Source organism: Macaca nemestrina, chromosome 14 (assembly GCF_043159975.1).
Source record: "Macaca nemestrina isolate mMacNem1 chromosome 14, mMacNem.hap1, whole genome shotgun sequence".
Classification (NCBI taxonomy): domain Eukaryota; kingdom Metazoa; phylum Chordata; class Mammalia; order Primates; family Cercopithecidae; genus Macaca; species Macaca nemestrina.
In genome coordinates, this window is record NC_092138.1 from 66,809,998 (window position 1) to 66,824,590 (window position 14,593).

A 14,593-nucleotide genomic window follows, 5' to 3' on the forward strand; every position below is an offset into this window, starting at 1 on the left:
CTCTGTCTCTACTAAAAATACAAAAAAATTAGCCAGGCATGGCAGTGTGTACTTGTAATCCCAGGTACTCGGGAGGCTGAGGCAGGAGAATTGCTTGAACCCGGAAGGCGGAGGTTGCAGTGAGCTGAGATCATGCCACTGCACTCCCAGCCTGGGCGACAGAGCCAGACTTCATCTCAAAGAAAGAAAGAAAAAAAAAAAACACTGAAGTTTTTTGGTTTCGTTGTTGTTTTAAAGGTATACACCCACAAGAAAAACGAGAATGAGAAGAGCTTCAATAGCATTTTGGAAGCTGGGGAGCAGGTAAATCAGTGCTAACTGACTCAGCACACCCCAAAAGTGAAAATCCTAAACTGGCAGTGGATAAAACAACCTAACATATAAATCTCATTCCCAAAGGCCAAGGAACTGGTTGCCCTTGCCAGGGGAAATGGAATGAAGGTGTGGCTAAGGCAGGAGGCCTGGCTGAAAATCTATCCAATAGAAAAAACAAAAACAAAACAAAACAACCCTAGGCCAGATGCGGTGGCTCATGCCTGTAATCCTATAGCACTTTTGGAGGCTGTGGTGGGAGGACTGCCTGAGCTTAGGAGTTTGGGACCAGCCTGGGCAACAAGGTGAAACTCTGTCTCTACCAAAAATACAAAAAATTAGCTGGGCATGGTGGTGTGTGCCTCTGGTCCCAGCTACTCAAGAGGCTGAAGGGGGAGGATCACTTGAGCCTGGGAGGCAGAGGCTGCAGTGAGCAGAGATCGCACCGCTGCACTCCAACCTGGGTGAGAGTGAAACCTGTCTCAAAAAAAAATTAGCTGAGTATGGTGGTGTGCACCTGTGGTCCCAGCTACTTGGGAGGCTGAGGTGGGAGGATCACTTGAGGCTGGGAAGTCAAGGCTTCTGTGAACTGTGACTGGGCCACTGCACTCTAGCCTAAGCAACAGAGCAAGGCCCTGTCTCAGAAAATAAAAATAAGTGAATGAATAAGAAAAAGAGAAGGAATTAATCAGGTCCAATATCTTGACTACAGAAAGAGAAAAGAAAGAATACAGAGGGTGAAAATGATGTAAGAAATGGTTTTTTTTTTTGTTTTGAGACAGAGTTTCGCTCTGTTCCCCCAGGCTAGAGTACAATGGCGTGATGTCGGCTCACTGACCTCTCTGCCTCCCTGGTTCAAGTGATTCTCCTGCCTCAGCCTCCTCACTAGCTGGGATTATAGGTGCATGCCACCACGCCCGGCTAATTTTTGTATTTTTAGTAGAGACGGGGGTTTTACCATCTTGGTCAGGCTGGTCTTGAACTCCTGACCTCTGTTGATCCGCCCGTCTTGGCCTCCCAAAGTGCTGGGATTACAGGCAGGAGCCACTGCGCCCAGCCAAGAAATGGTATTTTTTTAAATTTTGAGAACTGAATAAATTTTCTTATTAAGACTAATAAGGCCCAACAAGTACTCAACAATATGAAAATACAAATCCCCACACTAGGCTGGTATCAGGAATAAAATGGGCGTTTGTCTTTGCCATAGCAGCCCTGCAAGCTAGAAGATGACAGTTCCTTCAAAATTATCCAAAAAAAAAAAAAAATTTCCAACTTAGAATTCCACACTCAGCCAAACTATTAATCAATTAGGATAAACTAAGGCATTTTCAGATAAGAACCCAAAGGTTTACCCTTTCTCAGGAAGCGACTAAGATTGCAGGAAACAGGAGACTCACTGGAGAAGACAGGCAAAGGGAATCCCAAGGATAATGATGAAGCCCCAGATGACAACTAGGCAGCAGGCCTGGAGAGCAAAAGCAGTCAGACTGGAGCAGGAAGGACTCCAAGGAGTGGGTCTCCAAGGGGGGTGGAAAAAAAAGGAATGGATAGATAACCTGATGTGATTGGGAGTGCTTAGAATTTACCAGTTCTATCAAAGTGTGAAGATGGGTCATTAAAAAAGACAATAAAATTTTAAATGGATCAACGATTAACTCCAAGAAAAAAACAAGGTTGTTTACTTGTAGGACACAATATGTAATGCATTTGTAGACAGTATTTACACAGTCATAAAATAAGTACACTAACCAAATGTGAGATACTGGGAAGATGAGAGAAAGCAACTTTGCATGGGGGGAGGGGGTAGAGGAGATGAGGTATAATAAAGTTAAATCTTCGCTTTCCTTATTAATCTAGAAATACAGTCTGAAATAGGTTATCTCAAAAAATAGTAATTTGGCATGTTATTTAGCAGTAGAGAAGTTGGTTGAGCATGGTGGCTCATGCCTGTAATCCCAGCGCTTTGGGAGGCCGAGGTAGGTGGGTCCCTCGAGCCCCCAGGAGTTCGAGACCAGCCTGAGCAACACGGCGAAACCCCATCTCTTACTAAAAATACAAAAACAATTAGCCGGGTATGGTGGTGTGTGCCTGCAGTCCCAGCTATTTGGGAGGCTGAGGTGGATCACTTGAGCCCGGGAGTCAGAGGTTGCAGTGAGCAGAGATCACGTCACTGCACTCTAATCTGGGAGACAGAGTGAGACCCTGTCTCAAAAAACAAACAAACAAACAAAAAGGAAGTCAATAGTGGAAGAAATAGCTGAAATAACTGAAAGTGGTTGCCTCTGAGAAGTGGGTAACTGATGGGGAAAAAGGATGGGACAGGGGACTGCTGTTCTGTTGTTGCTTCTTTTCACCTATAAGACTTATGGAACTATAGGCTGGGTGTGGTAGCTCATGCCTGTAATCCTAACCCTTTGGGAGGCCGAGGTGGGTGGATTGCTTGAGCTCAGGAGTTCGAGACCACCCTGGGCAACATGGCAAAACCCCATCTCAACTAAAAATACAAAAAGTAGCCGGCCATGGTGGCAAGTGCCCGCCATGTAGTCCCAGCGTACTTGGGAGGCTAAGGCGGGAGGATTGCTTCAGCCCAGGGGGCAGAGGTTGCAGACAGCGAAGATCGCTGCACTGCAACCTGGGCGACAGAGCAAGTCTCTGTCTCAAATAAATACATAAAAATGTATAATCATATTTATAAAATTTTTTAAAAAAAGGTAGATCCGTGGCATTCTAAAGGGATATACCTGAGATCTTTGCAAATCTCCAAAATTCACAAATGCCATCATGGCATTTCATAAGAAGGCAGCATGGGTGCCAAGCGGCTCCCCAGGCCCAACCACTTGCTCTGATGCCCCAGCCGTACAGTCTTACAGGCCAAAGTTGGTCAGGATCGTGGGAAATAACTGAAATGGCAAACTAAGTCCACAAAACCCAACAGTCTACTGTGGCGACTGAGACTATTATGCTATTCAGCTATACTTGGAAAGTTAACTATCGGAAAAGCAAAATGCCTCAAAGCAGCAGCCACGTGTTGGCCATATTGTTTTGCCTCCTATGTTTGTTGACCTCTGATTAATTTCCAACAACAAAATAGATCACTGAAATGCACACTTTCCCACTGAGGTGTCTGCTCTTTGCTATCATGTGTGAGAGATGAGATCTCCAAAGATGCAGCCACTGCCACATCCCTTCTTGCTTTACCAAGCTTTCCTGCAGAAAGCAGAGAGCCAGCAGTGGCAGGCAGCAGCACACACATCCCAGGTCCCCACCCAACTCACTCAGGGCCCACAGAGCTCAAGGCTTTGGGGAGATTAAACGAAATGCAATTACTGCTCATAAGTCTATAGCTCTGCCTTAGAAAGTATACTCATATATGAATAAGTGCCAAGTTCCAGAGGGGTGATTATTCTGTAGCAGTAACGGGGAAGAAACATTCTGGTTTGAGGAATAAAATAAATTAAACAGGGAGTTGTGGTGGGAAGTTGTACAAGCCTCAGAGTTGCTCTTAGCGACCATGGAAGCTTGGGCCCAACAGGCAAAACCAAGGAACACCAGACACTCAGCGTTATTGCTTTCTCTCCTACAGTGGGGAACAGACCCAGTGTATTAGTCTGTTTTCACACTGCTATAAAGAAATACCCAAGACTGGGTAATTTATAAAGGAAAGAGGTTTAATTGACTCACAGTTCTGCATGGCTGAGGTGGCCTCAGGAAACTTACAATCATGGTAGAAGGCGAAGGGAAAGCAAGGACCTTCTTCACATGGTGGCAGAAGAAGAGTGTGTGTGAAGGAGAAACTGTCATTTATAAAACCATCAGACGTTGTGAGAACTCACTGTCACGATAACAGCATGGGGGAAACCACCCCCAGGATCCAATCGCCTCCTTCCCTCCACGTGGGGATTACAATTTGAGATGAGATTTGGGTTGGGACAGGAGCCAAACCATATCACCCAGCATTGTAGTAAGTCTCACTGGTGATAGTAACAGAGGTAATGGTAGTGGTAATAAAATATATATTTTTTAATGTGCTTTTTTCTTTGAGACAGGGTTTCACCCTGTTGCCCAGGCTAGAGTACAATGGCATGATCATAGCTCACTGCAGCCTTGAACTCCTGGCATCAAGCAATCCTCCTGCCAGCCTGGGATTACAGGTATAACAGTAACTACTGAGAGCCTGACAGTCACTATTCTAAGTACTTTTAATTTACATTATTTCTAATCTTCAAAACAACAGTGGCAGGTGGGAATTATTTTCCTGACTTAATGGATGAGGGGGGCCATAAAAGACTGACTTTGAAAATAAATAGTATTTCAACCAGGCATACTGATTTAAAAGGACAGTAATATTCTGTTCAATGCTTCTCTCTCTCTCTCTCTCTCTTTTTTAAATAAGCAACAGAGCTTATATGAGAAAAAGAGGTTACTTAAAAATTATGGGACTGGGCATGGTGGCTCACATCTGTAATTCCCAGTACTTTGGAAGGCCAAGGTAGGAAGATTACCTGAGCCCAGGAGTTCGAGACCAGCCTAGGCAACATGGCAAGACCTCATCTCTAAAATAAATCAATCATCAAATTTTAAAAATTGTGGTCCCAGAAACACCATTTTGAGGAAATTTTCCAAGAGCCAGGGGACCTTTGAAAAGAAGCTGCTAAGGTAGCTAAACACAACCCCAACAAAGATAAAAGGTTTAAATAATATATAGGCAAACAGTACATACAATCTTTTAACTTCCCATCAGCCTAGAGATCCTCAGCTCTACACTAGATCCCCCATCATAGGCCCTGAGACCAACTCAAGTTCTCCACGCTCCTCTCAAAACACTTCAGGGATGCTTGGAACTTCCTGTTATACCTTGTTGGCAGACCATCTTCAGGCAATACAGAGGCTAATGTCTGCACCGTAAGTATGATTCCACCTTGGGAAAGTGGGACTCACAATTTGCAGGCTATCCAAAAGTGAAGGGGGAAGGGGTGTTCAAAGATTCTGGGGAGCTGCAAATGACAGATGTCCACCATAGAATCCCTCTGACAAACAGGGCCCCTCTACATATTAATCCAGGTGACTTTGGAAATGCATAGTTTTACTGAGTAAGAGGTGATCTTCCTAGAAATGAAAGAAAGAACCAAACAACAGAAGGACAGATGAGTTGGTGTTACACTGTAACATCTTCAAGTACCAATTTATTAAGTCCTGATTACTCTGCCATGGACTGCTAAAGAAGTAGGGTAAATTTTCTTAAAAAAAGGAACTCTAAAGAAATTAAAACAGAAAATTTTAAACTATTTGTCAACTTATTTAAAAATAATAATAAACAATTACAGCCAGGCACGGTGGCTCACGCCTGCAATCCCAGCACTTTGGAAGGCCAAGGCGGGCAAATCATGAGGTCAAGAGAGCGAGACCATCCTGGCTAACATGGTGAAACCCCGACTCTACTAAAAATACAAAAATTAGCTGGGCATGGTGGCCCATGCCTGTAGTCCCAGCTACTCGGGAGGCTGAGGCAGGGGAATCGCTTGAACCTGGGAGGCAGAGAGTGCAGTGAGCCAAGATCACGCCACTGCACTCCAGCCTGGTGACAGAGCGAGGCTCCGTCTCAAAAAAAGAATAAAAATAAACAAATGATAAACAATTACATGTTAACATACCATTTTAATAACTGGGCCTGGCACGGTGGCTCACACCTGTAAAACCAGCAAGCGCCCTGGGAGGTTGAGGTGGAAGGATCAGTTGAGCCCAGGAGTTCAAGACCAGCCTGGGCAACATAGTGAGATTCCATCTCTATATAAAAAAAAGGTTATTTTAAAAATAAATAACTTTTCCAAAAACATAAGAGGGGTATTGTTTTATATTTTGGCATTAAGAGAAGACAACTGGATTCTCATATTTGCTTCTGCATTCAGGTTTGTGATATCACACATTGCATGGCCTCTGGAACTCCATTCCACATTCATGAATGAGTAAAAAAAAGGGCCAGCGCAGTAGCTCATGCCTGTAATCCCAGCTCTTTTGGAGGTCCAGGTGGGCAGAGGCCAGGAGTTTGAGACCAGCTTGACCAACATGGTGAAACCCTGCCTCTACTAAAAATGTAGAAATTAGTCAGGCATGGTGGCACATGCCTGTAGTCTCAGCTACTCGGGAGGCGAGACATATGAGAATTGCTTGAACCCAGGAGGTGGAGGTTGCAGTGAGCCAAGACTGTACCCACTGCACTCTAGTCTGGGTGATAATATGAGACTCTCAAAAAAAAAAAAGAATGAGTAAAAAATGACATAGGAATTAAAGAGAAATTAGGCAGACAGTGAGGGTAAAGAAGCCCTCAGTAAGGTTTTCCTTTTAATGAAAAGCAGCCCCAAGTCATTTTTCTTTCTAACAAAGAGCAACCTGTAAAATCAAGCTGCAGACATAGATGCCAGCAGTTGTGCCAATCACGTTCAAAACGGTGGCTTCATCTTCCCTTCTCTTTTTCAGCAATGTGTACAGTAAGGAGCAGACAATGGGGCAGGCCAAGGAGAAAGTCCATTTGCATAATAAGATTAGGATAGAATGGCCAGCCTTCCCCATGTGCTATGTAAACGTCACACGTGATCAAACCAATCTGTGGGCCCTACGTAAATCAGATACCACCTACTCAAGCCTGCCTATAAAATCTGGCAAATTCTGCCACCGGCTGGTCAATTCCTTACAGAAGCCCTTCTGTCTCACTAGAGAGAGAGCTGTTTTCCTTTCTCTTTGTTTCTTTCTTTGGCCTATTGAACCTCCACTCCTAAACTCCTCGTGTGTGTCTGTGTCCCAAATTTTCTTGACCTGAGACAACAAACCCCAGGTATCTACCCCAGACAAGGAAACTGCTCCAAAAAAAAAGCAAATAAGTCTTTGTATCATAAAAAGTTCTGACCTCACAGACCCCTTGAAAAAGTCTGGGGGGCCCATATAGATCACTGGACTGTACTTCGTAAACTGCTGATCTAACAAAAATTTTAATTATATTCGGAAGATAGAAGAATGAGTAATATGCATTGAGCAAAACTGGTAGAATTACAAGGAGAAATTAACAAATTCATAAAGAGTAACAGTCTTACCTTTAATCAAGGAAGATGTCAATAGATAATGCCTAAACTGAAATTAAGAATTAGTTCCTGCCAGGCATGGTGGCTCACGCTTATAATCCCAGCACTTTGGGAGGCCAAGGCAGGCAGATCACCTGAAGTCAAGAGTTCAAGACCAGCCTGGCCAACATGGTGAAACCCTGTCTCTACTAAAAATACAAAAATTAACTGGGTGTGGTGGCACACACCTGTAATCCCAGCTACTCGGGAGGTTGAGGCAGGAGAATTGCTTGAACCTGGGAGGCGGAGGTTGCAGTGAGCCGAGATCACACCACCGCACTCCAGCCTAGGCAACAAAGCAAAACTCCATCTCCAAAAAAAAAAAAAAAAATTAGCTCCAAGCATATTATTTTATGTATGTAATTACCAAAAGAATTAGCTAAGAGTTGAAAGCGGTAGTCTTGGAGAAGAGAAAATGGAAAACAGGAACCTGGGCAACATGGTGAGACCCCCATCTCTACCAAAAACACAAAAAAATAGCCGGGCATAGTGATGCACACCTATAGTCCCAGCTACTCAGGAGACTGAGGTGGGAGGATAGCTTAAGCCCGCAGGGGTGGAGGGTGCAGTGAGCTGAGATCATACTACCTGCACTCTACTTTGGGTGACAGAGTGAGACCCTATCGCCAAAAAAAATTTAAAAAGAAAAGAAAATGGAAAGCAGGGAAGGTAAGGCCTGGTGTTTGTCTTAAATCTTGTAGAACTACTGATTCATTAAATGATGTTCACTGGCTAGGCACAGTGGCTCATGACTACAATCCCAGCATTTTGGGAGGCCAAGGTGGGTGGAACACTTGAGGCCAGGAGTTTGAGACCAGCCTGACCAACATGGCGAAACCCTGTCTCTACCAAAAATAAAAAAATTAGCTGGGTGTGGTGGCACAGGCCTGTAATCCCAGATATTTGGGAGGCTGAGGCACAAGAATCGCTTGAACCTGGGAGATGGAGACTGCACTGAGCCAAGGTAGTGTCACTGCACTCCAGCCTGGCGACAGAGTGAGACCGTCTCAAGAAAAAAAAAAAAAAAAGACATGCACTTAGCAAATTTACATATACTTTTGGTAAGATAATAAATGTAAAAAGAAAGCCTGAATAGACTATAACCACATACATACAATTAGAAAAAACTGTCCTTATCACCCCCTAAAAGGCATCAGTACTAAATAGTTTTGTAGGAAATATCTATCAAATGTTATGGAGAGGATAATTCTTATATTATTTAAGGGACAGAAAGCTTCCTATGATACAATAATGATATAAATAGTTATTGTATCACAAACCAGGTAATGCAATTATTAACACAGTAAATACCAATCTTTCTGAATGGATCAGGAAGAATGATTCATGCACAGTGAAGGGCAACCTATTGCTGTGGTTGTGTAACTGCTCAATAGGTTCACCATGCCCCTGCCTACACAGAGCCGATTTATCAAGACAGCGGAACTGCAATAGAGAAAGGGGAATTCACACAGAACCAGCTGTGTGGGAGGACCGGAGTTTTACTATTACTCAATCAGTCTTCCCGAAAACTCGGGGATCAGAGTTTTTAAGGATAATTTGGTGGGTGGGGGCCAGTGAGTCGGAGTGCTGATCGGTTGGGTTAGGGATGAAATCTAGGGAGTTGAAGCTGTTCTCTTATGCTGGGTCAGTTCCTCAGTGGGGGATACAGAACTGGTTGGCAGGTCCAGGTGGGGCCATCCAGTTGTCAGAAATGCAAAAACCTGAAAAGACATCTCAAAAGGCCGATCTGAGGTTCAGAATAGTGATGTTATCTTCAAGAGTAATTGGGGAAGTTGCAACTCTTATGACCTACCTAATGATGGCTGGTAATATTTAGAATTCCAGCCCCTCTCATTCTAACTTGGTGTCTGGTGGCCTTTCATTTGTTTTACAAGAACAGTTTAGCTTTAAATTGTAAACAAAATTCCTTCCCAAGGCTAGTTTGGCCTATGCACAGGAATGAACAAGGACAGTTTAGAGGTTAGAAGCAAGATGGGGTCGGTTAGGCCTGATATCTTTCGCTGTCATAATTTTCTCAGTTATGATTTTGCAAAGGCAGTTTCAATTGCACTGACTGAATTTTAAGATAAGCTATTTAATATCTAGAAACAGAAGCACAACTCACAGTAAAAATGGGGTTATGAGTTAAACCAAATGCAGCTGACATACTAGCATTATTTTTGATATATGTTTTGGCCATCCCCAAAACCCAAAAGTCAATATTCCAAGAATTAGTTGGAAATAGCAGTGTATATCACTATTAATATGAAGCTCAAAAGTGATTCCAAAGACTATGAATACAAAGGAGGCTTAGACTCATACTGTTTTAATTAGGGTTCCCCAGAAGCAAACCATAAGAGAAAGATTCAAGTGCAAGTGATTTATCAAGAAGCTGTTCCCAGGAGAAATGGGAGTAAGGAGCAGGAGAAGGAAGCAGCAGCCAAGCAAAGGTATGATATGGGGCAAAATCCCAGCCTTATTGTGATCTAGCAGGTGTGCTATGGAGTATAAACAATGCCTCTGAGTTTGAGCCACCTCAAGGCAAAGGTGCTGGTCTTTCATAGCCCTGCAGTCACTCAGTCAATGACTAAAAGCCTCCCTAGGGCAATGTAAACTGCCAGGCACTTCTGGTTCTCTGGGCCCATGCACAAAGTGATGCCAGTCACCCAAAGGCAGTCCTCAAGAGTCACAGATGGAAGCTGTTAAGCACACAATAGCTAGAGAATGGGTGCACAGAACCCATAATAGGGATCAAGGGCATCTGGTCAGAGCCACACAGTATCTGCTACACACACTTGGTGATACTAAAGAATAAAGCAACATGTAACCATATGGATAAACAGATGCTACTGTCTATTAGTAAGGAATATTCTTGTATATTTACATCATATATGTTGCACTCTCAATCCCCTACCCCTGTCCCATAACCATTAGGTGAACAAGAAATCTCTATTCCTTCATTGGATTCTAAGATGCCACATGTCTGTCTGTGTCTCTCTCTCTTTAAATAGTGACAGAGTCTTGCTCTGTCATCCAGGCTGGAGTGCAGTGGCACAGTTATAGCTCACTACAGCCTTGAACTCCTGGGCTCAAGCAATCCTCCCACCTCAGCCTCCCGTTAGCTGGAACTACAGGCACGGACCACCACACACAGCTTTTTTTTTTTTTTTTTTTTTAAGAGATGGGGTCTCCCTATGTTGACCAGGCTGGTCTCGAACTCCTGTGCTCAAGGGATCCTTCTGCCTCAGCCTTCCAAAGCATTGGGATTACAGGTGTGAGCACCATGAAGTTTTCAGGAGATCTGTTACACAGCACTAAGTAACTGTAACGTATGAAATTTTTTACCATTTCCCCACAAATCAACATTCAAATACTATCTCCACCTTTTCCGGGAGGAGGGGTCCATCTGTGTCTTTGGAGGAAATCACTTCCCATCCATTCTTAGTCCATGAGTCCATGTGTCCATGTGGTACAGATCGAACTGCCGCAAACCCCTTAGTTTACCAGGAGATGGAGGATCCAGGGAGACCCAGCCAACTTAGTACCCACTCTCCTTGATTAGTGATTGTTTCAGACATGGGTATGTGACCCAAGTTCTGCCAATGGAGTCTGCCTGTGGACTTCTGCTGGTACTATCAAGAAAGAGACTATTTTCACCCAGATAACAAACTGTGAGGGAGATATAAATCCAGCACTGAGAATGACCATTTTTGCCTGTTTGAGAATGAAGCCAACACAGAAGAAATTGATACCAAAAATAGTGTTCAGAAGATATCAAGACTCTGGAATCCAGGCATGACTAAAGTTAGCACCACCCTAGAACTTGTTTCAAGAGCCAATGAATTCCCCTTTAACTTAACCTGGTTTATGTTGGATCTCTGCCACACAGTCAAACATGAAGTTCAAATTACATCTCCCAGGAAAACCCATATAATACAGCTATCTCAAAATCTTTAGAATATTTTTGCATCTAGAGGGATTATTTTTAAAATTCAGTTCGTTTGGGGGGTATAAAATTTGTTATTTACTCTAATGGAAGGGAATCATGAATCAAGATCATTGTTACTCAGAACTCTCAAGTAACTCTAGCAAAGTCAGAGGGCCAGTCTAAAAGCCTTAACAGAGCTCAGGCTGAGTAAGTAAGAGTCTTACCCAACGCTGCCTGTCTGAAGCCTTCTAACCAAGGAAAAAGGCTTCAGGTCTCTTTAAAAGGCTCCAAAATGTGACAATATGAGTCAATATATGAGGAGAGTATGGAGAGGAGAGTGTGGCAAGCAATTCACTGATGTATAACTGTGTCTGACCCAAAGCAAGTGTATAGTTCAGTATTTGTTATCTGCAGGAACAAATATTTAGGAATTTCAAAACTAAATATAATTAAGAAAACACACTCATATTACTGTCCATTACATTAACATCAATAATCAAAAGTTGACTTTTCTCAATAGATTTACTTTTCTAATAATGCTTTACTTAGGCTAAGAAAAAAGTTCCTTTGTGTCTTCGGAGAACAAGCCAGCACGTTTTAAACGATTTAATTCATACACTGATATACCCACATGCTTCTCAATACTATACTATTCATAACAAAAACTGCACCCATACTCAAACATCATCTACTACCATATCAAGTAATTTGCTGCTTGTCTGCCAGGCAGGATCCACACTTGTCACCTGCAGAAAGCAAATTAACATTCTAAGGAATCCTTAACATTCAGGAGCCCAATCTAGATAAAACCCTAGCAGATCCTACTTCTGTGTGGGCTGAGCAAAAACAAAAACCCTAGTAATACGGACAAGAGACAGGGAAATACTGGGAAGCGGGCAGTACCCCAGCTAAGGCCCCACCGTCAAGCCTGGAAACCTGTGGCCCTAAATGAGAACAGGCATTCTGTTTTTGTGCCCAAATGTTGCCTTTTGGCCTGCCACGCCATGCTATCCTGTATGCATATAAACCCCAAACCCCAGGTTCCACAGGCAGATGAGCAGACAGACAGAAGTGCAGAGGAGCAAAAGAGCAGCTTGGCAGAGAAGGAGAGAAGAGAAGGAGCATCTGAATGTCAAGAGCCATTCACCTGGGGATGGTCAGAGAGGAGATCAGCCGCAGGACAGCTGAACTCCAGGGGAAGATCATCTTCCCACTCCATCCCCTTTCCAGCTCCCCATCCATCCCACTGAGGGCCACCTCCATCATCCAATAAAATCCCCACATACACCATCCTTCAAGTCCGTGTGTGGCCTGATTCCTCCTGGATTCCGGACAAGAACCCAAATACCAAGAAGGCACTGGGCTGGTTAACACTTAATCCTTCAAGTCTGTGTGTGACCTGATTCCTCCTGGATTCCGGACAAGAACCCAAATACCAAGAAGGAACTGAGCTGGTTAACACTTAACCCATCTGCAGACAGCAGAGCTAAAAGAACACTTTTAGCATGCCCAGTGGGGCTTCGGGAGCTACAGGCACCCACCCCAGACGCCACTGTGGGGCCAGACCCTAAAACAGCTTGCCCCAGTTCCTGCCCCTGCCTGTCTCTGTGCTCCTCCTGTAAGGGGTTTTAGCAGTGGCAGTAGCCAAACAGACGAGCCACACCCTTGTCACGCATCCTGCGAGGGGAGTCAGGGAACTCTCCCATTTCATCAGCAGAAAAATAACTAGACAGAACATTTCCTCCACTTGTAGAGATGATATAGATAAAAACAAATGTCAGAGAGCAAAACAAAGCAAGGACCCACTCAAGAAAGCTAGGATGTTTTTTTTGTTTTGTTTTGTTTTAAAATACAGATGAGGTCTCAATATGCCCAGGCTGCTCTTGAACTCCAGGGCTCAAGCAATCCTCCCATCACAGGCTCCCAAAGTGCAGGCTAGGAATTTTTTTTTTGGAGACAGGATCTCACTCTCTCACCCAGGCTGGAGTACAGTGGCCTGATCACGGTTCACTGCAGCCTTGACCTCCCAGGCTCAAGGTGATCCTCCCACCTCAGCCTCCTGGGTAGCTGGGACTGCAAGTGCGTGTCACCATGCCTGGCTAACTTTTGTATTTTTTGTAGATATGGAGTTTTGCCATGTTGCCCAGGCTGGTTTCAAACTCCTGGGCTCAAGCAATCCACCTGCCTCAGCCTCCTGAAGTGCTGGGATTACAGGCATGAGTCACCCATCTGGCTCAGGCTAGGAATTTTGACACGGCTCCAAGTCAGACAGAGTAGGATACTGGAACATACATCCATTGTTCTTATTTGACCAGCAAAGTGGGAGTAAAGGAAAGCTGGAACTAGGTGGGGACAATGATGCCTAGGTTAACCCCAAGAAACCAGACATGTCAGCATGACTAATGTCATAGTATCTCTGGTTCTGCTCTGTCAGGGTTGGCTCAGAAACTGAACAGATTAGTTCTATAAAACAGGAAAATTCCACTAGGGACTAAAGATAAGCATGACTGAGGAAGGCGAGCTAATGCTGGAAGCCCTTACCATCCACCTAACTCTCCAATTCTCCCCACATTGCCACTTTTCCAGGCCAAAATCCCTAGGGATGAATTGACCTAGAACTCTATAACTCAGTTTGAATAAGAAAAGGTATTAGTACCGTACTTACATTCCCAGTACGAACTCAAATGCTTTTTCTACTAAAACACCTTGAGGGCAGGAACTGTATTTTCTCTCTCTCTAAGTGCCTGACATAAAATACTCAGTAAATTATTTGCTGAATAAACTTTTGCTATATATGGATGAATTGTAACATATTACCGAACAATCACTTTTCTGAGAATCACAACTATCTCTAAATCAGCCAAAAACCAGAAAGAAAAAGTCTCAGAATATCCAAAATAAAGATCAAAGACTATGGATTAAAGATTTCCTCACAGGAAAGTCCCTCAAGCCCTCACACAGTCTTTTGTTTGAAACAAAATTCAAGTTTTTCTAGTTCCCTAACTAACTGAAGCAGCAACTCCAGAATGAGGGCAAGGAGTGGCTGCTTAAATGAGGTTAAGTTGATAGCTGCAAAAAGAGACAGCTGACCCACTAAGGGGGAAAAGAGGCCCAGCAGCTTGGAGCTAGGTAGTAGAGGGGATATACAGCTCAGGGGACTTCAACAGCCCATAAAGGTACTTGTGTATTTTTTGTATACAAGTCCATCCATGTAATATGTTTTTTGTTTTGTTTTTGAGAC

At 43.7% G+C, this 14,593-nt stretch overlaps 1 protein-coding gene across 5 annotated transcripts in view; it reads right to left on the minus strand.

Moving 5' to 3' along the window:
- Positions 1–14,593, minus strand: part of LOC105477160 (zinc finger and BTB domain containing 5) — a 50,236-nt gene that overhangs the window by 10,342 nt on the left and 25,301 nt on the right. The window lies entirely within an intron of this gene.